The sequence below is a fragment of the Lygodium microphyllum genome, chromosome 1, assembly GCF_053477565.2.
Source record: "Lygodium microphyllum isolate KBCC chromosome 1, Lygodium_microphyllum_v1.1.10, whole genome shotgun sequence".
Taxonomy (NCBI): Eukaryota; Viridiplantae; Streptophyta; class Polypodiopsida; order Schizaeales; family Lygodiaceae; genus Lygodium; species Lygodium microphyllum.
The window spans coordinates 148750535-148776802 of NC_141135.1; the positions used below are offsets into that span (position 1 = coordinate 148750535).

The 26268-nt window shown below is 39.2% G+C and overlaps 1 long non-coding RNA gene across 2 annotated transcripts in view; it reads right to left on the reverse strand.

The window, feature by feature from the left end:
- Positions 1-351: 351 nt before the first annotated feature.
- LOC148041803 (uncharacterized) overlaps positions 352-26268 on the reverse strand; it is a 48785-nt gene continuing 22868 nt past the window's right edge. For both annotated transcript variants that reach the window (XR_015691555.1, XR_015691554.1), the window contains exon 3: positions 352-655. This is a non-coding gene — a long non-coding RNA (uncharacterized LOC148041803). The remainder of the gene's footprint in view (positions 656-26268) is intronic.

Sequence of the window (26268 nt, forward strand, 5' to 3'; positions counted from 1 at the left end):
CAATTGTGTTTGCTATCTTTGGATGAGTATTTCTTTACAAGTGGTAAGCATAAAGTATAAATTTAATCAATTGTACAAAAAAAATAGCATTTGAAGTCATTCTCACACTTGTGGAGTGCTATATATGTTTTAATAACAGCATGAATATACTTGATTATTTGAACTCCCCTCCACCATCATGCTTTTTAATCTCATCTCAGAAAAATGCAAAGCTCTTGAATTACATACATACAAAAAGATTGGACCTCCAAAATATACATGGAAAACTTACATACAACTTATGGCTCATGCATCATCACAACATCAGGATGAACATCATTTCAAGCCCTTTTATTGCCTATCAAAGCCATGGAATGAATGAGCCTTTTGTGCCACCATATTTAAATTTACAAAGAAATGAAAGCAACAACGAGTAATCCATTTAGAGGTGGAAATAGTATTGGGCTCGAAACTTCCACCCCGAAAACATCTTCAAGTTCACAGAGATATGAGTACAGAGCTGAATTATTGCACTCCAAAATTTCCGGTTTGTATTACAAATAGTAAAATCTATCAGTTTAACCCAAAATAACAAGGATCTCCAAAACATCTGATGGGCCTCAAGCACTAACAGGATCATCTCCCTCTTGTAAAGTTCACGCTCCATCAAGCCAACCTGGTACAGGAGAGTCATGTCAGTAGCATGCAAATCAAGAGATTGATAGAAAACTTTAGGGCATCATTAATCTCGCACAAGTTCCACCAAAAGCAACAATATCTAGTGTTTCAAAGGCTATAATACCTAACACAGAAAAGGAGACGATGTAACTAACAAGTATGCACATCAGCATTGCACCTTATGTATTTCCTTCTGCACTTAGCTATGGTTGTTATCAGGAAATAAGTATCCAGTCCTCTTTGCAAGCAGGTTTGAGGTAAATCACTGAAAATTTTCTTGTTATAATACCAAGCAATCATGACTGCAGGACTGCACAGCGTTAATTTTTGGACTCTTTCCTGGCGGGCCAAAAGCCATGTTCATGTCTAGACGAGAGATGGCGGGAGCACTAATTTCACTCACATCTTCAAAATTAATGGGCACTAAAGACAAAGTTTAAATCCACAGCAAAAAACCCTTTTTGCAACATAGAGATATGTCAACTTGGACGGAGGTAAGAAGGATCAAAACTCGGCCATATCTTGAGACTTGAAAACACAGACAGTCACAGTCCCTATATTTCAAGCTGATGATCATGAAAATGTTATCAAGGGGAGCATGCATTTGTAAATACCTTTCCCATGTCCATGAGAAATTTAAAGCAAAACAAATAAAAGTTGTTTCACTGCACTGTTTCAGACAAAAAGGTGCATAGATCCTTAACGAAACCAACAAATGCATTACAAGAAAATTGTAGTGGTAAACCTAGACCCAGCATCCTTAAATACTTCCAGAGATTCAGAGCCATATTTGAAAACAGAGGACTATTATTGTCAAGGGATATCCCTTATGCTTCTTGGACCAAAGAGTATTGCAAAGCCTTGGCACACACCACATCCAAATGAAGCTCAGCTCCAGCACTCATACTAAAAAATGTTGCATGATTGTGTCACTATGATGCTTACCAGCCTATTGCTGCTAACCATGATGTTGCATGCATTGCTTACTAACCCCCACCTTCTATGCCCAAAACTTGGTAGAGTCTCATCCAGTACCACTCGGCCTTCTAGGAGGGTTTTGTTTCAAGGTCTGCCCCATGAACTCTTTTGCAAAACCGTGCAGAACACCACCAATGGAAAGCACTGCTACTGAGGGAGCATAATCAGAGAATGCATCATCACTATCAGGTGAAGCTTCATGATAAGGCAGGGTGAATTCAAATCCGGATGTTGCAAACAAGGTCCAAACAAGAATTTGTGGATGCTAGGCACACCTGTAGACTTCGAGGACCCAAAAGAAGTATTGGCTGAAGGTAGCAACCTCGAGGGTATGTTTAAAATAGACAACTTCCATTCTATCCTGGTATGCTGCAATAACACATTATCTATCCACAGGAGACTGGAGCTTCTTTATCTAAGGCTAAGAAAAGGAAGATTAAACAGTAAGCTTTAAAGTTTGCTTTAACTATGGGAACTCTATATCGACAAGGGGTAGATGATGTTTATCACCGATGTATTATACTTCATGAGATTCCATTTATCTTGGAAGAGTGTCATGACTCCGCTTTTGGAGGACACTTTGCTATCCAAGGCTAGGCTAGAATGTCCAGCATTACATGCATCAGGACACGCACATCCTTGTAAACAGGTAGACGAACTTCGCCTTTCTTAAAAGCAATCCATTGCTGATGGAATACCTTGTGCTATATTTTCTCACTAGCCAACTTATTTGTCCATACCACCTAAGCTCTACAAGCTACAAGTTCTATCTTGAACTAGTGGCTGAACCTATCAAAAGGAGAATCTGTTTTAGCAATTCCCTATTAGAAAAAGAACTCATTAAATCAAACAAAAGATACTTTCCTCTTTATACCTATCGGTTCGGCTTTGGGTCTCCATAGTGACTTACCACTAGTTTTTGTATAACAAAAGGAACAACATAGATGGAATCAAAATCACACAAAAATGGATTGTGTGAGGCCACCATCGGGCTCAAATGGCATGAAGACTTTGAACTTCTAGATTGTATGAAACTAGCCTTCCTTTTGGGAAGAAGTGGTAATGACCTGATTTACACTGATCACAACAACAACAAATTTCACATAAACTGAAAAATGCAAATTTACCACTTAATCTTCGACAATGGACAACCTGTTGACCCCAAAATTAACGCCCCATGGGTGCCACTTAACAAAACTTGCCCATACAAGTGGAAAAAATATTTCTAGGGATTAGCGGAAGTCTATTCCAGCCATTCTGAGAGAGAAGTGTGATATGCCCTAGTAAAGCCATAGTGAACTTTTTAATGTGGTATGCCCTGATAAAGCCATAGTGAACTTTTTAATGTGGTATGCCCTGAACTATGGCTTTATCAGGGCATACCACATTAAAAAGTTCACTATGGCTTTACTAGGGCATATTCACATTAAAAAGTTCACTATGGCTTTACTAGGGCATATTCACTATGGCTTTATCAGGGCATACCACATTAAAAAGTTCACTATGGTTTTACTAGGGCATATCACAAGGAGGCTATTAAAGAGCAAGGAGATGCTACTGATGTGATTTGCAACCACCAAGGACCATTCCTACAATAGGTGACAACAATTTGGAGCCCTCCAGGGGCAAGTGACAAAAGCCCAAGGTCCTTCTAATACAAGTGACAACACAAAAGAGGGGGAGCAATCTTTCTGGTGGTTCTAAGCTCTAGGTAACAACTTCGATGGCTCTTTGAGTAGCACAGCTGCAATTTTTTTACATTTCTCGCGATGAAACTCTGAAATTTCTCTCTCTACAGCATTCCCTCTCATCCCCCAACCATCTCTCAGTTATCTCAGCAGAATCCAATCATTTGAGTCATTTGACCCAGAGATATTGGAAAATCTCTAATGTACAAATTCCAACAACTAAATTTGAGAAATTTTAAGGAGATTCAAAAGGCTAGTCAACAAATATTAGATTTGGGGCTGAATTTGTCTTTCAAGGAGCAAGGTGAAGATCCCCAAGCAAACCAAGAGACAAATTGGTTTGGAGACTTGCTGGTCAATTTTGACAACAAGTGACACTTGGATTAGCAAAGGAGGTCAATGAATATCAGTTATACTCCATCCATTTGCAATAAAAGTTAAAGAAACATCACAAGGGGCAGCAATTTTAGGGCCAATAGGTATCCATTGTCCAAGATTAAAGTGGTAGCATTTGCATTTTCAGTTTATCTCAATTTTATGCTTACTGTAATTAATATTAAATCAAGTCATTACCACCCTCTCCAAGAAGGGAGATGCATACTCAGAATTGAGCCCTAGGATTTGAATTCCAACAACTAAATTTGAGAAATTTTAAGGAGATTCAAAAGGCTAGTCAACAAATATTAGATTTGGGGCTGAATTTGTCTTTCAAGGAGCAAGGTGAAGCCCAATCCCCAAGCAAACCAAGAGGCAAATTGGTTTGGAGACTTGCTGGTCAATTTTGACAACAAGTGGCCCTTGGATTAGCAAAGGAGGTCAATGAATCTCAGTTATACTCCATCCATTTGCAATAAAAGTTAACGAAACACCACAAGGGGCAGCAATTTTAGTACCAATAGGTATCCATTGTCCAAGATTAAAGTGGTAACATTTGCATTTTCAGTTTATCTCAATTTTATGCTTACTGTAATTAATATTAAATCAAGTCATTACCACCCTCTCCAAGGAGGGAGACTTGTTTCAAGGTTTCATTTTCGAGCTACCATCAATTTTCTCGAATTGGTGGGCCCGAGGCACCTGATCGAAGGTCAAAAGCTTTTCTCTGGCACTGAAATTGTATTCAGCTAAGCATTACAACAAGAATGTCTTCAGATAGTGAGATGGGATTAAGTAGGAATGATGCCTCTCAATCTGAAAATTCACAAAGTGTTGAGGAAAATGCAATGCCTAATCTTAAATAAGGCATGCAGCATGGGCAGCACGCTAAGAATGAGAAAATTAGACAAGTGGTGTCCTTCTAGGTCTCTCGAAGACGATGACCAGCACGAGAAAGAGAAATTCGATGACCAATTTAAAGATCAACTAAGGACAGCAAAACTGAAATGTTTATGCAATTGGCAAATGATACCAATGGGGCAATTGATGCATATGCAAGGCCAACTTGAAAGTATCAATCCAATGCTTTTTGGACAGGAGGGCATGCATACAATTATGAAGCAACCACGTTATTTTGGTGGTGGTACTAGTTTCCATGCTATGGTGGGTCAAGGACTGCATACAAGGATGTATGGTGCTCCTTATGGTATGCAGCAACCAATATATGTTGTGCAAGGCCCAATGTATCCGAGTATGGTTGGTAATATACATAGCTCTATAAAGAGCAATGTTGGTATGATGCTAGAGTACAAAGTGGCAAGTTTGGCGATGTATATATCCAGCCACTATGTTTAGGACTTGTGGTATTAATATTCATCATGCAAATAATACTCCATATAGTGTTGGTCATGAGAAAAAATACACCTAATAATGCTCGCATGAGAAAAAATGCGGCTATTCATGCATGCAATGTATGGGAAAATGTATTGAAACAGCCTTCCTTCTCAAATAGGGTGGGAGGTGGTAATACCTAATTAAGCACTTAATTATAGCAATCGATAAATGAGCATAAACTGAGATGCACACTTTACCTTAATAATCTTGGATAGTAGACACCCTATTGACCCCAAAACTAGTGCCCCTTTCGACGTTTCTATAACTTTAATTGCTAATGGATTGAGTATAAGCTAAGATTCCACAATTTTCTTGACTAATCCAAAAACCCCTTGATGTATAGATATATATCAAACAATCCGGGCCGATTGTCCCTTGACTTTCACCCATGACTTGCTCTAATGAAATCCCAACTTGCCAAATCCTGCCCCAAATTCACAATGGAAGGCCAAATCCCTAGAGTTCTCTATTGGCTAGTATGTAAATAAGAATGTTGCCTGATGCATTTAGTGCTTCGAGCATGTCACGTGCACAAGGGGCTATTCAATTGGATGCAATGTTGCATATTAGTTGAGTTGGAATTGCAGGAATATGAAAGTATAAAGTATGGCAATGCTCAAGAGGGAAAAAAGCCTAGAACCTAGTGGAGGTTTTGAGGTAAGTAAAGTTGGAGGTAAAGTTTCCATGTGCTTACTGATAAAGTTTCAGCATTGTTTCACCTATGAAAGAATGCAACTGGATGGAGGAGAGTGACCTGGCAGATTATCCCACCTAAATGTGTTTCAGTTAGAGCCAATTTTGGATTGGGCTCTTTCATTCAAGTTTAGCAAAGCATAGAAGGTCCAAAGTATTGCATGATGCTTGGTTATGTTGTGGATCTTGGATGTACTTGGCTTGCATCCAAGGTACTGTGGGCTGACAGTATTTCTATCATTGGGATCACTATTGAGTGTACTAGTCATTGCAAGTTGATATGCAACTGTGTATGGTGGCTCTGAAACTATATATTTGTAGGATTGCTAACAAGTATGGAATACATGGAATATACATTTAGATGTGATGCATTTACAATGCATGTATGGGATACATGGATGGCATGCAATATACATTTGCACGCGATGCAAGAGAATTACAATTACAAGGCATGTATGGGATACATGGATGGCATTCAATATACATTTGCGCGCGATGCAAGAAAATTACAATTGCATAAGTTACATATGGTTTGCAGTTAATGCATGCCTTACATGAGTATCATGTGGTACATCATTGTAATAAGGCACTAGTTATGCTCAATTTATGCATTGCAATGCCTTGGTGGTCAGAACACCGTTGGGTCTTGGCATATGAATGTATCCCTAATGGTTCTAACAATGGTTATAATAATTCATGTGTGTGGATTATAACTAGTTTAAGAAACTCGAATTCCAGACATGCAAAGGACATGAACCTTGTTATGCAATAGGTGCACATGTTGTTTGATTATGATACCAACGTGTATTTCCAATAGTGGCAATGGATGCTTTGGCACATTACAATGCAATCGAGGATGATTACAAGGATTTCAAGGGGGTGGTCTATCACAAGGACATGAAATTGCTTTGCTTTGCTTAGCATTTAATTAAAAGTAAATCAAATGTGCTAATGTGACTCACAGATGTTATGTGCAAGTTAACTATTTCACAATGTGGGACCCAAGACCCCGAAATATCAATTGGTGCCAAAGGCAAAAGTTATAATAAGTTATGTATAATAGATACTAGGTGGTACTCAATCTCAAATTTGGGCCTAGACCAATTCATTGGCCACTAATGTCAATGCCGACATTACAAACTAGGCATTAATTAATGTATGTATATATGTATGTCTAAGGGTCAATAATTACTCCAAGATACTTAGAACACAAATTGGCCTAGCCAATTTAATTATTGGCTAGTGGAATTATTTTTTCAGACACTACAATAATTACTAAATTAATTTTTAAAATTAATATTTTAAAAATTAATTTAATAAGCTGAATAATGCTAGAAAATGGAATTAGAAGGCTGTTACTTGGCAAAACTTACCTATACATGTAGGAAATACGTTTTTGGGGATTGGTGGAAGTCTATTCCAACCATTGTGAGAGAGAAGATTGTTAATGAGCAAGGAGGTGTTGACTATGTGATTCGCAACCAACAATAACATTCCTACAGCAGAAAGTGATAGCAGTTTGGAGCCCTCCAAGAGCAAGTGACAACAGCCCAAGGTCCTTCTAGTATAAGTGATAACATACAAGAGGTGGCATCAATCTTTCTAGAGGTCCTAAGTAGTGCATGATATCTTCGATGGTTGTTTAAGCAAAATAGCAACAATTTTTCAGCATTTCTCACAATGAAACTCTGAATTTTCTCTATCTACAACATTTTCTCTCATCCCCCAACTATCTCTCAAGTTAACTCAACAAAATCCAACCATTTGAGTCATTAGAGCTGGAGATGTTGAAAAATCTCTACCGTAAACCCTAATTTATAGCAAAAATTAGGGTTTACTAGTCACCTCGGGATGTGTGCCCAAAATTGAGAGCCTAAGACTTGAGTTCCAACAACTGACGTTGAGGAATTTCATGGAGATTCAAGAGACCAGCTAGCTGAATTTGTCTTCAAGAAGAAGGGATAAGGCCGCGATCCTTGAGCAGACCAAGTGGCAAATTGGTTTGAAGGCTTGCTGGTAAATATTGATCACAAGTGGCACTTGGATGAGCAGAGAAGGTCAAAGGACCTCACTTATACTCCATCCATTTGTAATAAAAGTTAAAGAGATACCACAAGGGGCACCAGTTTTGGGGCCAATAGGTTCTCCATTGTTAGAGATTAAAGTGGTAACATTCGCATTTTCACTTTATGTAAATTTTATGCTAGCGATAATTACTATTAAATCAAGTCATTACTACCCTCTCTGAGAAGGAAGGCTAGTTTCAAGCTAGGAGGTGAACCAAGCTTTTCCTAACTTCTGTGCTCGTTGAAGACAAGGCACATATACGCGCATGACACTAATATCATAGTGATTTGTCTTCAAGCAAATGCTTCCATCTTGGGCGCAAGCAATGGCACGAGCAAAGCCTAAGGGCTATGCCTTGGCCACCACATTACTGGTGGTAGGACAATAGACAATGCTAATGTCACCTGCATGTAGCCTCTCTCTAACAAAGTGATAATGTATCTCAATGTGTTTCATACGTGCATGAAACACTGGGTTCCGTGCCACTACAATGGCACTCTGACTGTCACTGAACAAAGGAGTAGGCTCCGTAGCAGATACATCCAGATCAGCAAGCAAGCGTTTAATCCACACGCATTCAACTGTGGTAGTGAAAGCTGCCTTGTATTCAGCTTTACATGACGATGTGGCAACAATGGACTCTTTCTTGCTAAGCCAAGATATGCAAGACGAGCTAAGAAAGAAACGATTGCCACTAGTGGAGTGACGTGAGTCATAATCACCAGCCCAATCAGAATCACTGTAAGCATGTAACTGCAGTGGCCCCCCTTGGCATAAAGCAATCCAAGAGATCTAGTACCTTGCAAATAACGGAAGACACGCTCAACAGCTTGCCAATGTGACATGCGTGGCTTATGCATATATCTGCTCAGGGCTGAAACTGCAAACTATATGTCTGACCTAGTGTTGCATAAGTAAATAAGACATCCAATTGCTGGAGCTTATGTGTGTATATCAAACAAATCACTGTCATCATGTAATGATAGTTAAGTCCAGGTTCTATTGGTGTACAAATTGGCTTGCAATCCTATAAGCCAAACTTCTCAAGAAGTTTACCTATGTATCTTGACTATGATAACCCAATACCTCTAGCATCATGTATGAACTGAATTCCCAAGTAATAATGCAAAGACCCCAAGTCTGACATGTCAAAAGTTTCTTAGGCATTGGTAGCACGCGCTTGAGATCCGAGTGGGTGGACAGCTCAGGCGATGTCAGAGACGGGCAGCATGGTCGTTGATTAGGGGCGGCACTGCAGTAAACGAAGCAGGAACAGGCGCAAGCAGCGCCGGAGGGGCCGAAGGCGGCGCACAGGTTGCAGGACGGTTGCAGCTCACGCACAGGTTGCAGGACGGCTGCAGGGCGTCGCAACTACCAGGTATCACAGCTGGCAGAGCTGCACAAAGCGTTGACGGGAGGTGCTATGCAGGGCACAGCGGCAAGGTGTCTCCTGTTGGAGTGACATCTTCTGATGCACCTGTCGGCTACTATTGCTAACGAGTAGCTGACAGGTTCAGGCCTGAGCACAGTGAGAAGTCTGAGCTTAACACAGAGAGCAGACTGATGGGGAACTCTCGGAGGTTGAGCAGAGCGGAGCTGAGTAGAGCCTCAACTCTGATACCAAATGTGAGATTGAGAGAGGATCAAAGCTCAGCACAGAGTGCAGTAGACAGTGTGAGAGTGAAGCACGACAGCCAATGCAATAGACTGAAAGAGTGTAAACTGAAAGTACAAGGTACAACCTTTAAACCTTAGGGTTGTAGGGGGGTGTTCACACCCAAACACGGTAAGTGCCCGTAAGTGTGTGTCATAAGCACATACGAAATAATACCATAAGTCTGGGGGAAAAAACCTCTCTTACCAAGAGTAAAAAGTGCCCCAGTGTCCTACTAATCACCGACACTCCGATGTGAGCATAGGCGTAAGTGAGGCGTGAGTGAAATACCCAACATTTGTTATCTTAATGAAAATGTTACACTGATCTCGAAGCTTTTAAAGCAATTGGTACAACAACAAGCTTTAAGTCTCCCAACTATGCCTCTTGAAGATGGGGCTGCTCTTAGTGCTACTTTGTCAACAAGGCTACCTCAAGGTGCCAAGGTCTCTGGCTCTCTCAATATACATGAGGTTAAGTTAAAGAACATGAAGCCACATGTATTTCAAGGAGAGGAACGAGATCATAACAAGGATAAAGTCAATACTTTTTTTACAAAAGTGGAGTAACTTGCATCAACTACGTCGCATGCCAAATTCTGTTAGAGCCCTTGAGGCAAGCCCCACACTTAAGGGCACGGCCTACAAATGGTGGATGAGTCTTGATACCACTACTCATCCTACGACATGGACCAAGTTTGAGGAAATGTTCCAAAATGAATTTCTTCTTGAGAATGAAAAGGATAAATATTGGTCTATAAAGGATAAGTATCGAATTGGAGGTCTAGCATTAACCCAAGTACATCTTCAAATATAGAGAAATCATTCTTAAACTTAATGGCTTAGATGATTTTCAAAAGGTTAGAGGATTCATTCGAGGCTTGGACAACAAGTACAAGGCCAAGGTGAAAACCCAGTATCCTAAAACACTAGAAGAACCCAGTGCACAGATTTTTAATGATATGTTGGATAGGAAAATATTTATACATGCATCTGCACATTCAAAGAAGTGCATTGACATTAGTACAGAAGAGACACTTCAATGCTACATCCAAGAGGAGAATACTGAGAAGCCTAAAGAGGCTAGAGGGCCACTCTCAAGCGAAGAGCTTGCGAAAGCACACAAGAAGTTATGCTTCAATTGCTTAGGTCCTCATGAAAAAAAAATATTCTCCAAAACTCAAAAATTTACGAGTCTTATAAGAACAAGAACAAAGAAAAAGAAATGCACATGGTGCAGATGCTTCCTCTGGAAGCTTGTTCTAAATATTCAACTGTATAAGTTAGCCATCGAACTAATGAATATAAGTGTTGCTTGATTGTTGCACCATGGCAACCCACGTTTGGCCCTCACGACTTAGTCCAAATTCATAGTATGATCAATGGACACCAAGTCTATATTCTCGTGGATGATAGGTAAACTCATAACTTCATTAACTATACGTTGGTTAAGAAGCTATGCTTGCCCCAAGTACCTAGTACTCATGCTTATGTCGTCTCTCTCATCAATGGGGATAACAAGGATATGTAGGATAAAAAAGTCCATGATATTGCATTAGAAATGCAAGGCTGTACTATGAACATAAATTTTCAAGTCGTGAACATAACTAGGGGAGATGTGGCATCGGACCGAGAAAGGTTGTATAGTTTGGGTGACTCATTAAAACATAGTTATCAGCATAACACTATTGCACTTCAGGACAATGGTGTGAATGTTTCTCCATTCCCTCTCATACGTACAGTTGAACTTCATTACTTAGCCAAACATAATGAAATAGAATGTGTCTATTTTCGTTCTATATTGTCTTCCTTTGTTTCTTCACATAAGTCTTTATCTTCTATTCGTGATGTGGACATTTCTTTACTAGAATCAAATGATAAATTGAGTACATGCACTCTCTCTCTTTAAAAGAAAATTCCTCACCAGAGCATTTTCCTACAAACTCTTCTTCTCATTCTCTATCACATATACATAATAAGATGTGTCAACTACTTAACAAACACGACAACGTATTTCCTCATGGTTTGCCTCTAGGTTTATCCCCTTAACATAATGAAACTAAACCCATTAGTTGACCACCTATCGACTTAGTTTTAGTGAAGCTAGCAAAGTGGAGAAGCAACTGATTGATTATCTCCTACAAGGATTTATTCAACCTAATTCTTCTCTGTGCGCTTCTCCAATATTGTTGGTGAAGAAAAATGATAGATCCTTATGTATGTGCATAGATAACCATGGTCTAAATGAGATCACAATAAAAAATAAGTATCCGCTACCTCATGTGGATGAGTTGTTTGATCAACTTAAAGCAACACGATACTTTACAATGATTGACTTGAGGTCACAATACCATCAAGTGTGCATATATACGAAGGATGTATCTAAAACTACCTTTCAGACACATTTTGGCCATTATGAGTTTTTGGTTATGCCCTTTGGCCTAACTAATGCTCCTGCCACATTCATGACACTTATGGATAGTATCTTACATCCATATCTTGGAAAAATTGTTATTGTTTTCCTTGATGATATTCTTATTTATAGTAATTCTAAAGAAGAAAAATTGGAAACATCTTCCCTTAGTCTTTGAGTTGCTTAGGCAACATAAACTTTATACTAAGGAAACTAAATGTGAATTTTTTAAGACAAAAATTCACTACATTGGCCATATCATATCAAAAGAAGATATTAAAATTGATCTAGAATAGGTCCAAACTATCTTATAATGGTCTTATTCCACAAATCTAGAGGAGTTACAAATATTCCTTGGTTTGGCAACAGGATTTTATTGTAAGTTTATGAAAGATAATGCTCCTTCTTTCTTATGTGAATTCCACACAAGATGTGAATTCCACACATTTCTTCTTTCAATCATATTCCACACCTTTTCATAAGCATGATCATGCTTACATTTGCCTCATAGAGATTCTAATAGATCGCTCCTAAATATTGTAAATGAGTGTCAATCTCAGGCATTCTATTTAAGAGAATTAGCTATAACATTATATCGACCCTTGTGATACCATAGCATGCAATCAAACTCTTGAAAAAATTCAGCCCATTGAGTCTTTCTTCCTTTTAAATCCTTTTGGATAGTAAACCATTTCATACTCTCTTGATCAAATACTACCTCAAATGTAACACCATACAAATAATAGCGTCATTTTTTGAAAGTATAGACAATTTCGCAGAGCTCACATTCATAAGTAGAATAATTCTATTGAGCCTTATCTAGCTTTTAACTTTCAAAAGCCACATGTCTACCCTCTTGGAGAAGCATGACTCCAATGGCTATGGCACTAGTATCAATTTCCACCAAAAATTGTTTGTGTGGATCCCCTATAGCTAGGATTGGAGCAATAGCAATAGCTACTTTAAAGTTTATTGAAACTGTATTGTTGTTTCTCACCCTAAGAGAAAGTGTGACTTTGATCTTTTAATTGATTTGTCATAGGAATAGCTATCTGAGCATTATCTTTCATAAACTTACAGTAAAATCCTGCTACCAAACCAAGGAATATTTGTAACTCCTCTAGATTTGTAGGGTAAGACCATTATAAGATAGTTTGAACCTATTCTTGATCCATTCTAATACCTTCTTTTGATATGATATGGCCAATGTAGTGAACTTCTATCTTAAAAAATTCAAATTTTTCATAAGTCTGACCATGCTTACATTTGCCTTTTCATAAGACGTGAATTCCATACACGGCTCCTCTCTTGCTACCCTCTTACATCCTGCTTATAAATATCCATCTCTTTTCATGGATCAAGAGTTGGCAACCAATATAGATGCCTACTTGCCGGAGGCATTGGAGGAGAACCAGCACGCAACATTCCTACAAGAAATCATAAACTGCAGCAACCAAAGAGAAACTCCTTATGCCAACGCTCTGTGCTAGAAGAGGCTCTCTTTGATCATGTCTCTATTTTGGTGGGAATCTTTTGGATATCACGTATCCAATGTCCAAAAGGTTGCCCTTAGATTGCTTGCACATTGCACAGGTGAGTTGAACTGTTGAAGTTTCACAATTTAAACTTGTAAGTTGCCACCTAGAGGCTAAAACCTTAAGAGTTTATAATCTTTGATTGCTAAGTGAAGTTTGAACATTGAAGATCATTTTAACTTTTTTGCCTAATGTAGGATTGCTTGGCTGGTGCATATGAGAGAAATTGGTCAACATACTCTCTCATATACACTAAGATCTGAAATAAGTTGATTAGAGCGACTAATTTATTATCGCTCTAACTTACGTATGCTACCGACTATGCATGAGATACTTATGGCCAAACAAGTAAACCCTAAGTTAAAATTTTAATTGTCCAATGTCTTCCACTATTAAATTTGAATCTTCGTATACAACTTATCATTTTACTCCAATTAGGTGAATGTTGACCCATCCTTGAGCTTGAGGAGCTTTTGGATGTGGAGTTTGCACATGATACCACAGTTTATCTAGATAGGGATGAGAGTAACTTTAGGGCCTTTGTAACGGCCATGGAGATATTTTGCAGAGTAGCACGTGCCTTAATTAATTGGCACAAGTCCTATGGATTTTGGGTATGCGACACTATGTACATGAGGATTTTACTTGGGTTCCCCGTGGGACTACAGTTAGATATCTTGGGTTTCCCTGTGGACTGCAGTGAGACATTACCTAAGAACAATAGCTGGCACCCCTCCTCTTGAGCAAGACAAAAGCTTCTTTACTGGAGCTCAACACGACTCTCACTAGCAAGGAGAGTAGTGGCCGCCAACCAGGTCCTTGTGACTATGTGGTATATCACTTCCTGTTGGGCTTTCTCCACGTCATGCATCGGCCAAATGAAGCACCTTATCAAGAACTTTGTTTGATCCAAAGGAGATGGGAGCCCAACCAAGGCAAAGGTTGCCTAAGTGTCATCATACAATCTAGATCTAGGGGAGGTTTTGAAATCATAGACCTAGACAGCCAAAGCAAAGCCTTGATGGCTAAGCTCATTATTAGAAGTTTGCTTCCAAGTGAGAAGCCCTAGAAGAAACTTCTAATAGGGAGGCTACAGGATATGACACCTACGCACAAAGGACCGCGGCAACCTAGCATCCACTAGATTTTCCAAGAGCTTAGGAAGAGGGACTTAGGGAGGAGCTTTGAGGTCAAATTCGCGGCTGCTATTAGTACTACCAAGTCTTCACTAGCTACCACCCACTACAGTCGAACAAAAGAGAAGACAACCTCTGCTCTTCAATCACCTTTTGAGATTAGACTCTGGCCACACTCTTGGATAGAGGACATACTTATCGTGGGGGAGATTCTCTTTACAAATTGTTGTATTAGTGGAAGCTTGATTTGCATTCCAAGAGCTTCTGCAAGAGACTCGAGGATAGAGACTACAAGGGTTTAGGGAAGTCAAAGTTATAATTGAGGCTGTGACAAAGGGAGTTCCACTAGATTGGAGGACAGATACATGCACCTCGCAGACTTGGATCAATCGTTCTCTAGAGGGGGTATTCTTCTAACAGTCTTTGCAACTAGCACAAACAAGGCATTTACTTTTATGGTTGAGAGAATGGCCATCTCCACCGAGACGACCTTGACCAGACAGCATTCACTGGATGCTCCATACACAGGATCAAAGTAGTTGCTCACTTCGAGAGAAAGTGGCACATTGACCCAGACCCAACCACCTGTTTGGTCAATGGATGGAGATATTGGGCTTACTAGAGGAGAACTCTAGAAAGATTACATTGGGATCCAAGAAAGTGGGTATGAAGGGATCCATTATTTGATAGACCTTGTGATGTGCCCTTCTTTGGCTACATTACTAGGTTGGGGAGGAGAATACTGATGAGTAGGATCAAAGCAGAGCCAACAATCTCCCCTCAGTGGCTCAAAGAGGGAATCACACAAGAGTTCCTATGCGACTTTTAGAGCAAGCTATATGAAAACTACTAGCCTAGGAAGAGTTCTCTCTTTCTATGGCTTGTAGCTCACATGGAACTAGCAATTGGCATGTAGCTTAGATACAACAAGGACCCAGTAGCATGTGCGACATGTGACAAGCCAATGGAGACATAGAGACATTGCCGTTGGGACTGCCCTAGAGCCCAAGAGATTTAGAGGAGAGCCCTCATGATGGTATTTCATGGCATAGCAAAGACCATGGTTGTCACCAAGTGGTGATACATTTTACGATTTTCTTTTATTTACTTATATAAATATTTTGTTGTTGTTTCTTACCCCCAAAATTCTCTTGGAATAAGCCGGGATCTTTGCATGGCCAGAAGAGGCAACTATTGGGACAAATTGGACTAATGGTTTGTCTAAGCCTTAGGACCAGTTCCATATTGAATGGACACTGAAGAATAAAATACACGTGGTTTGGGACTGTGTGGTTAGCCGCTGAAGATAGTGCAAGACAATAAGTCTAGCCAAGACAAAAGATGCACATGTGAGAATGCTCACAGAATAAAAGTCACCGTAATTGAGCCACGTTACACTTTTTGATGTGGTCACAATGATAAAAGTTGCTCATAACAACTTGAGGAATGCAAGGGTCACTATCCCTAAAATTTAGGGAGCTACTATTTTTGGATCCCAGAATCTGTTCGCGTCATTATCTTCGTTTTTGCACGATGATTGTTTCTCTAGTCTGTGCTAAGGTCAAATTTTGCACCGATCATGGAGAATTTCAAGACCAAAAGGTTTAAATAGGAAAATTGTTACATGTATGCCATGTGGCACAAATTCCCAAAAGAGAGAGAGAGAGAGAGAGCGCTTTTTTTTAAAAAAAAACGTAATAGGCATAAGGGGCAGATGGGAGAATGAAGTTTTGAGGAGCTGAGGGCAGATTGTTGCAAGAAAATCAACCATGGAGAGTACTTCTACGTCTCTGACTCAAGTCACAGAAAATGCAGGACACGTTGGACAATAAGAACAGTGAATTCAAATATCTGCAAACTGTAATTCTGCACACGAATCATTGAGTTTTGGTCACATGCTGAACAGTAGGAACAGTGAATTCTGCACATGTTGGACAGTAATAACAGTGTGCTAGACAGTAAGGAGAAGTGAACTCTGGACATGCTGGACAGTAAAAGCAGTGAATTCAGAGATCTGCAGACTGCAATTCTACGCAGTAATCATTGAGTTTTGGTCACAGAAAATGCTTTCCTAAAAGGAATGTTGATCTGGACATGCTGTATTGTTCTTATGCAGCTGGGATTTACTCAAAAGAGATGAAAACCAACTGTTCATAGGTTATGTATTTTGGAACATTATCATTTTTGTGATTTTCCATCTTTCAATTGATAAAGAAATACCGAGAGGGGCGCTAGTCTTCACAGCCAATCTGGTGTTGTGCGAGGGAGTGAGGTCTCTACTTATGTGTGTATGTAAAGACCAGATGTTAATTGAAGGAACTACCGCTTTATGTGAGTCATAGACCGGTTTCATGGTTTCATCCCCAAGATTTGAATTCTTTTCTGTAAGAATTTAAGCTCGGTCAATTTTGGGGTGAAAAGGCCATACACAGGTTTTACAGAGATTATAGGACTAGAGAGATGGCACACATGGATAAAGGCAAAGGAAAACTCCCTCATGAAGAAGAGAGTTCTTCTTGTGCTCGTAGACACCGAAGAGAGAGAATTGGTGCACAAGTGTTAGCACCTTCTAGAACCGACATTGAACCACAAGATGAGGAGTAAGAACAGGAGGACTTGTTTATGGCACAACTCCTTAGTATGGTTGGCTCTTTCGAACAGCTTGTAAAGAATCCTCAGATGCAAAAAAATTTGAAGTCACATAATGAGGATTCTCAGGCTGAGTCATCACATCATACCATGGGGCGCTCAAAAAGGCAAACTTCTAATGTGCGTGAGCATGTGGAAAAGGCACCAAACATGGAGACAGGTCCAGTGCAACAAGAAGCATGAGCACAAGAACAGGGAGTGAATGGTTAAGGCAGTAATGCACAAGTGGCACAGCAAACTATTCCTCCTCAGTTTGCTACCTATCCTGGTTACTTTGGTGGTGGGTCAGTTTTTCAAGCAATGGCTGGATTACCCACGGGTTATCAGGGATACGTGCCTAGAGGGCCACCAAGAAGGATGCCTATTGAGGCAATGAACCCACTTTATGCTAATATTGGTATACAGCCCGCTTATCAAACTCTGCAAAGTCCTTATTTGATGCCTAGAGTACAAAATGCAGCCCCTGGTTTTTTTCAGCCTCGTGGACATATGGCAGCTAAGAAAGGTGAAATGAATGTTGATAATGCGCATAGGGGACTCCTCTTTTTACAGCCACCTGTCTATGACAACCTAACACCAAAAAGTGCAAAGCCTAAAGACTATAAAGAGGGTGGTCAAGCAATTAAGTTAGAACCTTCAGTGGTATGCAAGATAAGCTGAAAGTTTTGACATTTATACAGTAATTTGATGCACCTTACACAGGAGGGAATTTTACTGAGACTTCTAAAGTGCGGAAGGCTGCAACTTTTTTGAAAGGTAATCTTTGCAGTGGTGGACCATATTGTTGATGCAAGGATATGCACCTACCACTTGGGTCCATTTTAAACAGTTGTTTGCAGTCTCGTGGTTAACTAACACGTTTAAAGTAGAAGTCATGACTACATGGCATAAATTGGATGCGGCAAATTGTACGGATTTAGAAGAGTACAATAAGAAATTTTGGGACAGTGCCCCTGTCAGAACAAATTGAAAAGTATTGTTGCGGCTTGCCCAAAGCTATCAGGGATTATTGTACCAAGACTAGGGTTACAAATATGGTACAGTTAATTGAAAATGTTGGTGTGGCAAATGCATTGTTGAAAGGAAAAGTTGACAGCTTTAAAGGCACTGAAAAGAAGGATTCTCAGTTTAAAGGCACTGAAAAGAAGGATCCTTGCAAGAAGAAGAAGCAATTTCCAAAAAAGACCAGCTTTACAAAGAAGTCTTTTTGGAAGAAAAGATTTCAACAGCAACCTCAAACTTCTTTTAAACAGGGTAAAGGACAAAAGAGACCACTTTTTGGCAAATTATTTTAAGAAAGAAAGGCTTTAATGATGGCTGGTAAATGCTTTATATGTGAACAGAAAGGCCATATTGCTTCTAAGTGCCCACAACAATCTTCTAAAGATGCGGAGGATAAAGATGTGCCAAGTAAAAAGAAGCGCAGCATTGGCTTAGTGCCTGATATGGTGGGAGATCAATCAGTTGATGATGCTACAGAATTGTGCAAAGCTTGGGAAAAGATCAGAGATTCCACAATACTTATTTTCTTTGATCCTGGAGCTCGTGCAAACTTTATCTCACCAACATTGGCAGCTAAGTTGGGTATACGCCCATGGACATACTGAACCTCTCATCCCCATTCTTGGCAAACTTCTATGCATATTCAGAGCTATGTGGACACAGAGGAGTTTCATATTATGCCTTTAGAGGGCTGTGATGTTCTGTTTTGGGTATCCCATGGTGCCACAGGAAGTGCGCTATCTTGGATGCTTACAATAGAACAATGGGTATCCCATGGTGCCACAGGAAGTGCGCTATCTTGGATGCTTACAATAGAACAATTACGCTTGTACATAGGGGCAAGACTCATGTGTTAGATGTGAAGCTTAAAGGAGAGTCTGTCCCAGTTGTTTCTGCTTCTACAATTACTTTTGTAATGAAAAATCATATTTATGCGTACTTGGGTTTTGCAAAGCAAGTTAATGAAGTTGACAGTAATGTATTTGTACTAGATGAAAGTAGAAGGGCTTTCTTGGATAAATTCAATGATTGTTTTTAAGATTCGTTACCAGGAGAGTTACCCCTTGAGAGGCCTGAAGATCATACCATAGATCTTATTCCAAGGACTAGTCCGCCCAATAGGCCACCAACCGTACAAGATCACTGCGGTGCAACAAAAAGAGATTATGCCACAAGTTATTGAGCTTTTAGAGAAGGGACTAACTCAGCCCAGTAGTTCTTCGTTTTGTTCACCTGTGTTATTAGTTCAAAAAAAGGACAGCTCTTGGCGAATGTGTATTGACTATAGAGCCTTGAATAAGAACACAATCAAGAATAGGCTTCCGATTCCGAGGATAGATAACATTCTTGATCGATTACAGGGAGCAGGAATGTTTAGCAGGATAGATTTGAAAAGTGGGTACCATCAAATCAAAATCAAGCCAGAGGATATCCATAAGACTGCTTTTAGAACGACATTTGGTCTCTATGAATTTTTAGTCATGCCATTTGGATTGACCAATGCTCCTGCTACATTTCACAAGATGATGGATAGAATTTTCTGCCCTTATCGAAGTTTCGTTGGCGCATTCTTTGATGATATGATTATCTTTTCAAAGAATGAAGAGAAGCATAGAAAACACCTAGTTGCAGTCTTTAATGAGCTTAAGCATAACAGATTTCTCATTAATGGTAAGAAGAGTGAATTCTTTTTAAAAGAGATTCACTTCCTTGGACACATAGTTTCTAAAGATGGTGTGAAGATGGATCCTGCAAAGATAGAAGCAATTGTCTCTTGGCCAGACTTGAAAACCGTTCATGATGTTCGCAGTTTTCTTGGCCTATGCTCTTACTACAGAAGATTTGTAAGATACTTTGCAGAGATTGCTTCTCCTTTACATGCGCTTGAAAATAAGGATGTCAAATGGCAATGGACTAACAAAGAGAAATCAGCATTTAGATATTTGAAGGGAAAAATGACTACAGATCCAATACTTATTTTGCCAGATCAATCTAAGCCATTCGTAGTGCAATGCGATGTATGTGGAAATAGCATTGGTGCTGTATTAATGCAAAATGGCCGAGTTGTGGCATACAAGAGTAGAGTACTTTCTGTCATTGAAAGAACTTACCAAATTTATGAGAAAGAATTATTGGTTGTGATCCATGCACTCTCTAGTTGGAAGCACTATTTGCTTGGTGTTGATTTTGTAGTGCAAACAGATCATCAAACACTTAGATACTTTCTCACACTGGCTAAATTGTTAGAGAAACACATGCGTTGGGCAAATTTCCTATCTATGTTTCATTTTCAGATAGTGCATGTGGAAGGCAAAAAGAATGTAGTTACAGAAGCTTTATCTCGCAAATCACATGTGTCAGATGTTTCAATTCCTTATCACCATGAATTGGATGATATGAAAAAGTAGTATACTGATGACGAAGATTTCTCTGAAATCTATGAACAGTTGATCAATGGCCAACATTGTGATCATGATGTGTTCAAAGAAGGATTTATCATGATACATGGAAGACTATGCGTTACAAAACAGTTAAGGCAAAAAGTTTTTTTGGAAAGTCATGCTCCACCATATGCAGGACATTGTGGTATTGATGCTACAGTCAAAGCCGTAGAGACTTTCTTCTATTGGCTAGCCTTGAGATCTAATGTTGATGCATATGTCAAATCTTGCCTTGTATGCCAAAAGGTCAAATTTGAAAGACAAAAGGCACCAAGGTTATTGCAACCACTGCCTATTTCAAAAAGGCCATGGGAAAGTATTGCCATGGATTTCATTTTTTATCTTCCAAGAACTTCTTCAAGGAATGATGGAATCTGGACTATCATTTGTAGATTCAGCAAACATGCACATTTCATTCCTGTAAGGAAAAAGATTAAGTCAGAACACATGTTAAAGATATTTATGCAGCCACGGTCAATTATGAGTGATAGAGATCCAAGAATGACTAGCTTGTTTTGGAAAGCATTGTTTGAAAACATGGGCACTACGCTGAAATTTTCATCTTCTTTCCATCCACAAACTGATGGACAGTCTAAAGAAGCAAATTCGATTGTTTTAGATCTACTGAAGTATTATGTTTCAGATCATAAGACTTCTTGGGAACACTACTTGCCATTGGTTGAGTATGCATACAATAATACAGTGTACTCGTCTACTGGCAAAGCACCTTTTGAGATTGTGGAAGGTGGAAAGAAATTGCCTCCCATTTTACAGACAAAAGATAACATCTTTGAAGCAGATCATTATGTAAAAGATTGGAAAGAAGCATATAAAAAGGTCAAGTATGCCCTAGAAAAGTCACAAGCTAAACAGAAAAGAGCTGTTGATAATCAGCGTCGAGAGCTCTTGTTCAAAAAGGATGATTGGGTCTTATTGTGTTTTGAAACGGCACGTTTGAGAAAACAGAAGGGCAATGAACGTTTGTTTCCAAAGCTGAGTATGAGTTACTATGGCCCTTTTCAAGTCTCAGAGAAGATCAATGACGTAGCATATAGGCTGAAATTGCCAAAGAATTGGAAAATTCATAATGCATTCCATGTGAGCCTATTGAGGCCTTTTGTTGGTGAAGTGTCAAAAGATATGGTTCAAGAGGAACAGCCTGAAGTAGAGGAATTAGATGAGATTCTAGTTCCTGAGCAGATCCTGGCACATAAGGATAGGAAAGTAAAAGATAGAGTTATAAGGAAATTTTTGGTGAAGTTCAAGAACTATTCACCAATGGATGCCAAATGGATGGAAGAGGCTGAATTGGCAGATTCACCTAAGTTATTGCAACTTTACTGAGAAGCTTTCTTACTGGAATCTACAGTGACTTAGAATGCTTTTTGAAGCAACGTACATTCTCTATTGTACTGTTGAATATTGCATCTCATTGAATAATGCACAATGTATGGTTTACATTTAGCATTAACATGTGTATCATTGAATGAAATCTCAGTGCTTTGAAGTTGTATTTGTTACACTTCAGTTGAATGAATATGCATGTTGTGACACTAATAGTTCGCGCATGCATACTATCGCCATGTGTTGCATTCGGAAACATGTATATTAGAAAGACTCCTAGTAATCATAGTTGGATACAAGATGTAATTCTCCACTTATGTTAGACTTGAACTTGCAATGACACAAATGGTAGTGGGGAAACTCCTACCATCGCCCTGTGTCATCTGTTAGGAAGTGATACATGTGATGGCACTAATAACATGGAGAATCTTGTTATCGCCTTGTGTCATCCATTAGCATGTGTGGCATGCAATTGAGGTCACTTGCTTCTTTCAAGAGGGGGGTATGTCACCAGACGGCAATACTTTTTACAGTTGCTTTTCTTATTTACTTATATAAATATTTTATTTTTCTTTTCTTTTGTTGTTGTTGCTTCTTACCCCTAGAGTTCTCTTGGAATAAGCCGGGATCTTTGCATGGCCAAAAGAAACAGCCATTGGGACAAATTGGACTAATGGTTTATCTGAGACTTAGGGCCGGTTCCATATTGAATGGACACTGAAGAATAGAATGTCAGTGGTTTGGGACTGAGTGCTTAGCCACTGGAGATGGTGCAAGACAATGAGTCTGGCCAAGATAGAAGATACACATGTGAGAATGCTCACGGAATAAAAGTCACCATAATTGAGCCACGTTACACTTTTTGATGTGGTCAAAATGATAAAAGTTTCTCAAAACAACTTGAGGAATGCAAGGATCACCATCCCTAAAATTTAGGGAGTTACTATTTTTGGACCCCAAAATCTATTCGCATCATTATCTTTGTTTTTGCACGAGGATTAATTCTCTGGTCTGTACCGAGGTCAAATTTTGCACCGATCGTGGAGAATTTTAGACCAGAAGGTTTGAACAAGAAAATTGTTACATGTATACCATGTGGCACAAATTCCCGAGAGAGAAAGAGAGACAGAGAGAGAGAGCATTTTTTTAAAAAAACGTAATAGACATAAGGGGCAGATGGGAGAATGAAGTTTTGAAAAGCTAAGGGCAGATTGCTGCAAGAAAATCAACCATGGAGAGTACTTCTACGTCTCTGACTCAAGTACGGAGGTAGAGCTTGCTTCCTCTAATCAACTCTCTCTCTCTCTCTCTCTCTCTCTCTCTCTCTCTCTATTCTCAGAGGAAATGCTTCACATGATGGGCTAATTCCATCGAAGGTACAATTCTGTGTTTTCTCTGAAATTCTACACATGAATCATTGAGTATTGGTCACAGAAAATGCAGGACACGCTAGACAATAAGAACAGTGAATTCAGAGATCTGCAGACTGTAATTCTTCACACGAATCATTGAGTTTTGGTCACATGCTGAATAGTAGAAACAGTGAATTCTGCACATGTTGGACAATAAGAACAATGTGCTGGACAATAAGAACAGTGAACTCTGGACATGCTGGACAGTAAGAACAGTGAATTCAAAGATCTGCAGACTGCAATTCTGCACAGGAATCATTGAGTTTTGGTAACAGAAAATACTTTCCTAAAAGGAATGTTAATCTGGACATGTTGTATTGTTCTTATGCAGCTGGGATCAACTCAGAAGAGATGAAAACCAACGGTTCACATGTTATGTATTTTGAAACATTATAATTTTTGTAATTTTTCATCTTTTAATTGATAAAGAAATATCAAGAGGGGCGCCGGTCTTCGGGGCCAATCTGGTGTTGAGCGAGGGAGTGAGATCTCTGTTTATGTATGTGTGTGTGTGTGTAAAGACTAGGTGTTAATTGAAGGAACTACCGCTTTATGTGAGACATAGACCGGTTTCAATGGTAGCTACCTAGAGGACTGTAGCATGGGTCACAGCTAGAGGCCCAGTATGTAGCTATGAGAATTTTCAGGAGAGCTACTCTTTTCTCATTATTGGATAGGATCTAAGCAAGATCCTCACTCCAAATTAGTCACACGGCACAGTGGATTCAAGGACACTTCCACAGATGGGAGTTGATTGCTAGTATCATAGCATAGTATATTTGGACTGCAAGATGCAACCATGCCATTGACCTTTTGGATGTATCCATAGCGGAGACTCTATCAAGGATTTGGATAGAGATCATTCACACTTTGAGGGAGATGAGAGAGGATGCAAGGCAACTCTGAGAGGATGAGGAAAAGCAGAAAGGCTTTTCTACGGATATGGGATTCAGGCACTTTTTTCCATATTGTCCCTTGTATGGTTTGGCATTACATCCCACTGGATTGGTTGTTCACACAATCATTGTATTTACTATTTGTGATACACTTAATTATCTTCATAGAGTTCCTTGTACTTTGTATTTTACCTCAAGTTATTCACAGAGGTGTTATTAATAGATTTTTTTTTTCCTAAAAAAGAGTAACAAAGAGCAAAATGAGGAGCAAAAGGTCATCTTTAGGATTCTCAACATGGAGTTCGAGGAGATTGATCATCAAGTCTCGTGCACCCATCGGGAGTGTCGATTTATTGCTGGAGTTGCGAGCACTAGGACCACCACTACACCAACCACCAAACCTATGTGAGGTGAGGATCTGGGAGTTTCTCTACTACACATGTAGTTATTGCAAAGGATGCTTCGCTTAGAGAGCCTGAGTATAATGATGACATGAACGTCATCAATGATACTTTGGTGAGCCGTCTCAGAGCTCTTCTAGTGAGGACAGCTATCCACCTTTCAATGTATTAGGCTTGATGATGAGTTCTCATGAGTGATGAGCCATTTTGTATTTTGTCATTTTGAGTCTTTTTGTGAGAATTGAGTGTGATGTGGCAAATGTCATTTTGTATCTTTTTCTCTCACTTAATCAAACATGTTACAATTTACCTAACTCTAGTTTCAACTCTAATATGGCCTTGCAATTGTTGACTAGACTTAAATTCATGGAGACTTTGTGCCGTCCATGATCTATCTTTAAGTTGAACTTATATGTGTGTAGGCTGATTTTATAGATAATTTATATGTAATTTTTAATGAAGGTACAAAACAACGTATTTTATTCTTAAAATTTTTATGTACAATCTATACCGTACATATTCGCTATTAAACGTATCATACTAAACGTACGAAGTCACCCTAGAGGGTAATGATGATAACAAAGAAGTGAAATTGTTGGATAGTTGCACCAATAAAATTAGGTTTAGCATTAATCTCAAATTACAATGCATTAGTGTTTGCTTTATTCTCCCTAAAACAACTCCAAAAAGCATTTATTGCTGAGTAGCAAAATAAAGGGCTTTATTATTTAATAATAAAACAAATGATGTACAAATCCTCTATAAATAAAGTCGATTGTAGACAACCCATTCATCCTTGACTCATTCATCACTCCACCCATCAGCCATCAACCTATCCTCAAACTGCTGCCCATACCCAATTTGCAACCACTCTTATCTATGGATAGTACTAAAATTTGTACTCTGATACCATGTGAAAAATACCCGACCCTGAACAATAGAGAGGTAGAGAGGACTACTACCAACCCCCACCCACCCTATCATGATTGTCCAAGAGCATTGAAAAAATGTAGAATGTACAAAAACAGCTAAAACACAATATCTTAAAAGAAAGCGCAAAATGTAAAATAGGGAAGAAGGAGATAAAACTAAACAAATGAAGTATAATGAATGAATGGATCTATACAAATGCTCAAAGGTAGAGCAATCCAATAGCCGATGACTCTCATGGGAGTCGGCTGAGGGAGGTGTCCAAGTGTGTCCAAGAGTGCAATAACTACTAGTCAAAGCGAAGGATGATGTAGAAAAGAGCTGAAAACCCAAAAATGGCATGTTGTAGATGCAAAAACAAATCTGGCTAATACATAGAAGTATTGAAAACTCAAAACACAACATATCATACATGTCTAAAAGGATGATAGCATGACAATTCAAGGCAGCCTGGAACTAAGGTGCCTCTTAGATTGATCCATGTTGTCACTAAGACACTTTAGCCTTGTTAATAACATTTGATTAAGTTACTAATCAAATGTGCAAGATTGTTTAGCACATGTGATGCACATGGCAGTTATTTCATAATAACAAACCAAGGAC